The following is a 6,832-nucleotide window of genomic DNA, read 5'->3' as shown; positions in this document are numbered from 1 at the left end:
GGAGAGGGCTTGCCTGGCATGTGCAAAGCCCAGGTTTAGAGTGTGTGTGTGCGCGCGCACACACACACACACACACCATTTGTTACACTTTTCCATTTGTCGCCTTTGAATAACACCTTTGAATAGTGGATTCTCCACTATTAAAACTGGAGTTTCACTCTTTTGCCCTCACCCTACTTCCTCCAAAATGTGGCTTGTTTTAGTTTTTACATTTGTTAAGCTTAAAACTATGAACGTAGGCTCAACCCCTTGCTTTTCTTTTCACTTAAAAGACTGTCAAGTCCTTGCTGGGCTGTGGAGCTCACTGGGGGGCCAGCCGCTGCCTTCATACCTGGCTCCTCCCCTCCCCCCTCATCCAGGATGCACAGTCAATAGAAGGACTCTATCCTCTTAGCTGGTGTGAATGGAAAAGATAGCTCTCACCTCAAAGAGAATAAGAATGGTCTCATGACCATGAATGACCGTAGCCCAAGAACATGAATTCAGGTTGTGTCAACTAACACGTTCTAAGGTGGAAGCAGTTTTGTGAAAGTTTATGGTTACGGAAGTAAGGCAGTCACAAATCAAGGCTTAAAAACAAACACTGATAGGAACACCAAGTAGGAAGAACAGCAAAGGGAGGACATTTCTGAAGCAGACATCAGATGCTACGAGATAGTGTTCTCAGCCTTGAGGGTGGAGAAGCTACCCACCTGCTTAGTTGCTACAGTTTTTAAAAAGTTTACCTGATCGAAGGACGGAAGAGCAGACACAGACACGGGCAGTGAATGGCTATTAGTGGGATTAAAAACAACCTAAAATCATTTGGCTCTAGGTCTGTAGCATCCCAGCTTTACTTACTACTTAGCTGAGGCTGGCCTTGAGCTCCCAACTTTCTTGCCTCAATCTCTCTAGTGCTGAGATGGCAGGCCTGTGCCAACACACCAGGCATGGTCATAGATGTTATAGCTTTTTGTTTTTTTTTTTTTTCCTCCCTTAAATAGTCTACTTACCTTAATTTTTTTTTTCTCTCACAATGAATAGCCACTGGTCATATTTCCCAGGCTTCACTTCGAATTTCCCAACCTTTGAAACAACTCCAAACCTGCCCTCCTGTGCTCTCGTCTGCATTGCCAGAGTTGGAGGAAGCCTATGAACCTGATTTCCCAGCTTCCCTTGCAGCTAGTTGCTGCCAAAGAGAGACTTTGGAGCTGGACAGTGGAGGGATGAAGGAAAAGAGCTTCCCTCCTCATGGTGATAGCTGCATTGGTATCAGGGGTGGCAATGGTGGGAATTGTTAGGTTTTAGGCTCTGTAGCAGCAGCCAGTAAGCCATGTTCCTGGGTAAAGCTGCCGGCGGTCCCATGCTGTGATTGGCCCTAAATGGTGTTTCAGTCTTCCAGTTCCTTAGTGAGTTTGCACCTTCCTGTGGCCCTGGATTCTGGGTGGATTCTGGATTCTGGTTGCCTCTCTCTCTCGATCCCTATGTGAAAGCTCTTATCTTAGGGGACTGTATTGAGAGCAGGACCTATAGGAGTTAATTAAGGTTCATTAATCTGGTATATTAGGAGCCCTAACTTGGTAGGACCGTGTCCAAAGAGGGAGATACAGCAGAGATCTCAGTCATGGAGCACACAGAGAAGGCTGTAAAGACACTGTGAGAAGGTATCTGTCTACAGGCAGGAAAAGTGCACTCAACAGAAAGCCTGACAAGCCTTAACTGTGAACTGCAAAAGCATACAATTCCGTTGCCGCAGACAGCATGAGCAGATGAAAGCACTTGCTCACATCGGCTTCTGTCCCTTGCTCCTCTCCGGCTTGCTTTCTCTTTGCACTCCATTTTTGGAGCTTTTACTGACTCTGGTAGCTTGAATGTCATTGGCCCCCATCAGCCCAGAGGGAGTGGCACTATTAGGAGGTACGGCCTTGTTGGAACAGGTGTGGCCTTGCTGGGAAGTATATCACTGTGAGCACAGGCTCTGAGGTCTTGTGTAGGCTCAGTCCCCTTCTGCTGCCTTGTGGATCAAGATATCAGAACTCTCAGCTCTTTCTCCGGCACCAGGTCTGCCTGCACACTGCCATGCTTCCTGCCATGATGATAATGGACTAAACCTCTGGAACTGTAAGCCAGCCCCAATTAAATGTTTTCCTCTCTAAGAGTTGCTGTGGTCATGGTGTCTCTTCACAGCAATAAAACCCTGACTAAAACATTGACCAGTCTCTCCTCAGCTATGTGCAGGAGTTTTGTTTCTTCCCATTTTTTACAATTTGTTTCTTTCATTGTTTTTTTTACATTTCCTTATTAAGCTTTTCTAGTTTCAATCTCTACTTATCTCAACCATATATTCTTGAATGCTGTCTGCTTTTTCCATTACTACTTTTCCTTTGAAACATTAATTATAATTACCTTAAATTCCCAGTATAAGTCCAACATGTCTGTTATATCTGAGCCTGGTATCTGACTCTTGCTCTTTCTCTTAAAACTATGACTTTCACTTATAGCCTATCTTGTAACATTTTGCTGAGAGTCAGACACAACATACCTGCTAATGCAACAGATGAAACAGGACTTTCCGTGTGAGGTTTCATGGATTTTCCCCCCTAAGGGTGTTTGCTGCTCGTTGTAACTGTAGGGTCCAGAGGCTTCAGTTTTCTCTAGTGTTCTTTTTTCTATTTAGCTTTGGATTTCCTTAGAGAAGCCTTCTTCCTAAGCAAGCCTGAGTCAAGCAGTTCTTTCAGGTGTAATCCCGTGGTTGCCTAAGAGCCTGGCTGATGTGGGGGAAAGGAAGCCTTCTACAGTCCTATGGTTGACTGTTGATCTTTCAGGGAGCCAGTGCCCCTGGGCTTTGACCTTTAGAAGTGCTTCTCAGTATAGAGTCCCCGCAGAGGGCAGATAGGATGGCTACAGGGAGATGAAGCTGGGCATTTTCATCTCCCAGGCCCACTGGGCTCCTGTGAAAACTCCAGCCAGTTAGGCTTCTTTTTAGGGCCCACCACATTAAGAACAGAGTGCTGTGTGTGCCTTTCAAAACGCATGTATTCCAGTCCACTTGCCAGAGGATCCAGATGGATTTTTTTTCCACCCTCACTGCAAAGATCTTCAATACAAAATTCACACAAGTGTGAGGCACCCCTCACACTGGTCTTCTAGGATTTCACTCAAACATTCCCACATGGAACCTCCAGAAATTTGTCATCTATAGTTTAGGTTTTCCTACTCTCAGCAGCACTGAATCACATGGGAGACTTCCACTCCTTTGTTTTCAACTCTCTCACTATATACCCCAGGCTGATCTTCAATTCCTGAGCTCAAGCTATTCTCCTGCCTCAGCCTCCTGAGTAGCTGGGAGCCTGGGTACATAGCAAACATGGCTGCTGTGGAGGTGTTTGCTCCTAGATGTTGCTGTGTGTCTCTATATATAGCACCTGTTTTAGTTACCTTTCTATTGTTGTGAAGAGACACCATGACCAAGGCAATTTATAGAAGGAGTTTATTGGGACTTACTGTTTTAGAGGGTGGGTTCATGACCATCATGGAGGAAAACAGGACAGCAGACAGGCAGAGATAGTTCTGGGGCAATAGCTAAGAACTTCCATTTAATCTGTAAGCACAAAGCAGAGAGAGAGAGAGAGAGAGAGAGAGAGAGAGGTGTACATGAGTGCAGGTGCCTAAGGAGACCAGAAGAAAATGGTTCCCCAGGAGCAGGAATTACAGGAGGTTGTGAGCTCCCTGATGTGGGCGCTGGGATTGAACTTGAGTCCTTGCAGTAGCATTATAGACCGTTGACCACTAAGCCATTTTTCCAGCCCTAATTATTTTATTATTTTAAAAATTATTTTTTTCCAAAATCATTTTTATGTTTTTGTTTTATGTGTATGGGTGTTTTGTCTCCATGTATCTCTGTGTATCACGTGCCCTTCTGGTGCCCAGGAAGGCCAGGAGAGGGTGTTGCCCCTCCCTGAGACTGGAGTTGCAGACAGCTATAAACTGTCGTTTGGGTTCCGGGAACTAAACCTGAGTCATCTGGAAGAGCAGCCTGTGCTATTAACCAATAAAAACAGCTCTCTGGTTCCTCCTCTCTCCATTTTTGAGAAAATGATTCACTTTGTAGCTCTAGCTGTCCTTAAATTCCCTGTGTAGACCAAGCTTGCTTCAAACTCACGAAGATCCACCTGCCTCTGCCTCCCGAGGGCGGGGATTGAAGGAGTGCGCCACCTGGCCCAGCCTATTAACCTTTTTATTCAAACGATCATGTTTAACTTCGAAGCTCTGTCTTTACTGTGTAATTGCTTTTTCATAGCATCTATTTTTTTTTTATTACAGGCTCTAAAACTTTCATTTCTCCGAAGACACGAGTTAATATTTTGAGGAATTATCTTCTGCTTTCTGAACTATTTATTTTCCCTACGGAGTTAGTTGTTCTCCTATTTCCTTCTCACGTGGCTGGTCTTCTTTGTGTATCTGACGGGTCTCCATCCTTCCTCTGTCTCCGAGAGTGGAGCCCGGGGATGATTGTGCCCAGTGCCTGGTGTGCTGTGTGTCTCATTTGTAGCAGGTCTGTATCCCCGCCGGGTAGCTACCTGGATTGGGAAAGCGTAAGGACGGGGCATGAAGATCATTAGGTACGAATATCAGAAGGGGATAAACTTCTGCAGGAGTCCTCAACGCGACAGGTCAGAAGCCAAAAGAGAGTCATGTATGTTAAAGACGCTCCTGACAGGCCATGTGTGACAGAGAGGAGACCAGCAACCAGTACAGGAGCTAATCAGAAATGTAAATCCTCAGCCTCTCTCTAGGTTCTAGAGCAGTGGTTCTCAGCCTTCCCAAGGCTGCAGCCCTTTAACGAAGTTCCTCATGTTGTGGTGACACCTCCCCCATAGAATCATTTTGTTGCTACCTCGTAACTGTAATCTTGTTCCTGTTAAGAATCGTAATGTAAATATCTGATGTGCAGGATATCTGATATGGGACCTTCGAGGGGGTCACGACCCACAGGTTGAGAGCCTCCGGCCTACACTGGCTGCATCAACAAGCTTCAGGTTGGGTTCATTCACCCACGTTTCAACAAGTCCTGGGTGAGCTCGCTGAGGCAGATTTTGAACACTCACATTAAAAGGTTAGCTCTTAGAAAGCATGCCCAGTGTCTCTCGGTGTCAGAGGGCGAGTTCGAGGCCACGGCTGGATGCCCCCACCTTGTGTCTGGGTAGCCGAGGGTAAAGGACTGAGCAGTTTTCTCAACAGACTTTTACTTAGTCCTGCTCTGAGGGCATTTCCCCCTCAGCATCCCAAGCCTGTTTGTCTGTGCCCCTGAGGTTCAGAAGGGATGAGGCACCATCCCTGAGTTTCCCTCTGACACATGCAGAGCTTCAGGCTTCGACATCCTACCCCAGTCCCAACCTGTCGGTTTGATTTCTGTCTGGCAACCTCCCCCCCTCCCCAAACCTTCCAACAACTAATGACTCTGTCGCCAGGCCACACTGTGGCTAGGAACTGACACACCCTGTCCTTTGGTGTTCCTTCCTGATTACCCAAGAAAACACTCCTATTTTTTCTGCTTGTAGTTTCAGCAGTAGCTTGCTCACCAGCTGTGGGAGTACTGGACAGGCGCCGTGTGTCACTCACAAAATCCACGTGGTCGATCTTAACAATTCCGAAGTGGGCACGACTGTTTCCTCCAGGTAGAAGGGGGCAAAGAAAGTCACTACAGAGGGTTCCTGACTTCTTATGGGACCCCAGTGCTCTCCCTGCCCTCTGGTGAGGCTCCTCCAACAGAAACTGCCCTGGGGTCCACCCTGGCACCCTATCAAGAATAGCATTACAACCACCACTTCCTTTTCATTTTTTTTAAAGACTAAAAGGTCTTTAAAATACTAGAGGGGTTGGAATTCACTTAATGCTGAAATCTGTGTGGCAGTCCTTAGGGCCAGTGACCTTAAATTGGTTTAATTTGGGGGTGATCTCACTAGCTCTTCAGAGAGGCAGGGCCGTCTAGGAGTCTCACAAACTGGGGCTAGACCTCTCTGGCCCAAGTTGGAGAAAGATCACCCTCTGCCTTCCACTCGTACGCTCGCACCGTGAAGTGGGGAGGAAGGGGGGAGAGATCACCTACTTCTTTCGAAAAGGCTTCGTGGCACTGCCATCCCATACCTTCCCTGAGAAGGAGAAACTGACCTGCCTGTCTGAAGATCCCTAAGAATGCAAATCTTAGGCCAGGGGAAGGTTCCACAACTGAGTCCAGGTAGAGCAGAATGTCCCAAAGCCTGTGATTACTGCCAAAGGCCGGCTGGAGACAGATGGAGCTCAGAGCAGCTCAGCACAGCTGGTGCTCCTGCCACTCCAGGGAGAAACCACCAAACCCAAGAGCCACCTGCTTCTCAGGAGGTTGCACCTCGCCTTGCAGGATGCTCTGGAACCCAGTATGTCCCATGGTGTTGTGACTGGAGGTGAATGAGGCAGCTGTTTACAGAGGGAGGGAGGAGAGATAGGCATTTCACACAATTTAATAACCAGAGAAGTGGCAGCAGTTTTAGCAAATTTGAGCCAAGATGTCATTCCGGGATGGGGAAGAGCAATTCCTTAAATATTTAAAATAGATACCCTGAGAGCAGCCATGGACTCTCTTTGTTAATATTTAACACAAGCTAGGCGGACACTGAGAAAACAACTGTTTACAGGAGATATGAACAAACACACCGTATTTGCTGAAAGCCATGGGGAGACCATGTTCCTAAATCCAGGCAGCTCCAGCAGGGGCCCGCATCACCACCATGAAGCCACAGGGGTGGGGAGGCCACAGCTGTCCCCAGAGCCCTGTGAAAACTGTAAACACACAGGCAGGGGTCAGCTGTCTTGC

The 6,832-nt window shown here is 47.2% G+C and overlaps 1 long non-coding RNA gene across 2 annotated transcripts; it reads right to left on the bottom strand.

Annotated features, from left to right (window-relative positions):
- Positions 1–4,199: 4,199 nt before the first annotated feature.
- On the bottom strand, positions 4,200–6,488 carry LOC129688756 (uncharacterized). Of its 2 annotated transcripts, XR_008721984.1 has the most exons (3): positions 6,151–6,488; positions 5,562–5,651; positions 4,200–4,559 (listed from the first exon to the last, which is right to left on the bottom strand). It is a non-coding gene; the product is annotated as an uncharacterized LOC129688756 (long non-coding RNA). The 2 variants fall into 2 exon arrangements; XR_008721983.1 differs by lacking the exon at positions 6,151–6,488 and having other exon boundaries at positions 5,562–5,730.
- Positions 6,489–6,832: the final 344 nt, after the last annotated feature.

Source organism: Psammomys obesus, unplaced genomic scaffold, assembly GCF_907164565.1.
Source record: "Psammomys obesus unplaced genomic scaffold, mPsaObe1.curated_primary_1811, whole genome shotgun sequence".
Lineage (NCBI taxonomy): Eukaryota > Metazoa > Chordata > Mammalia > Rodentia > Muridae > Psammomys > Psammomys obesus.
Note: the sequence above shows the minus strand (reverse complement) of the source record. Positions and strands in the feature narration are given on the sequence as shown.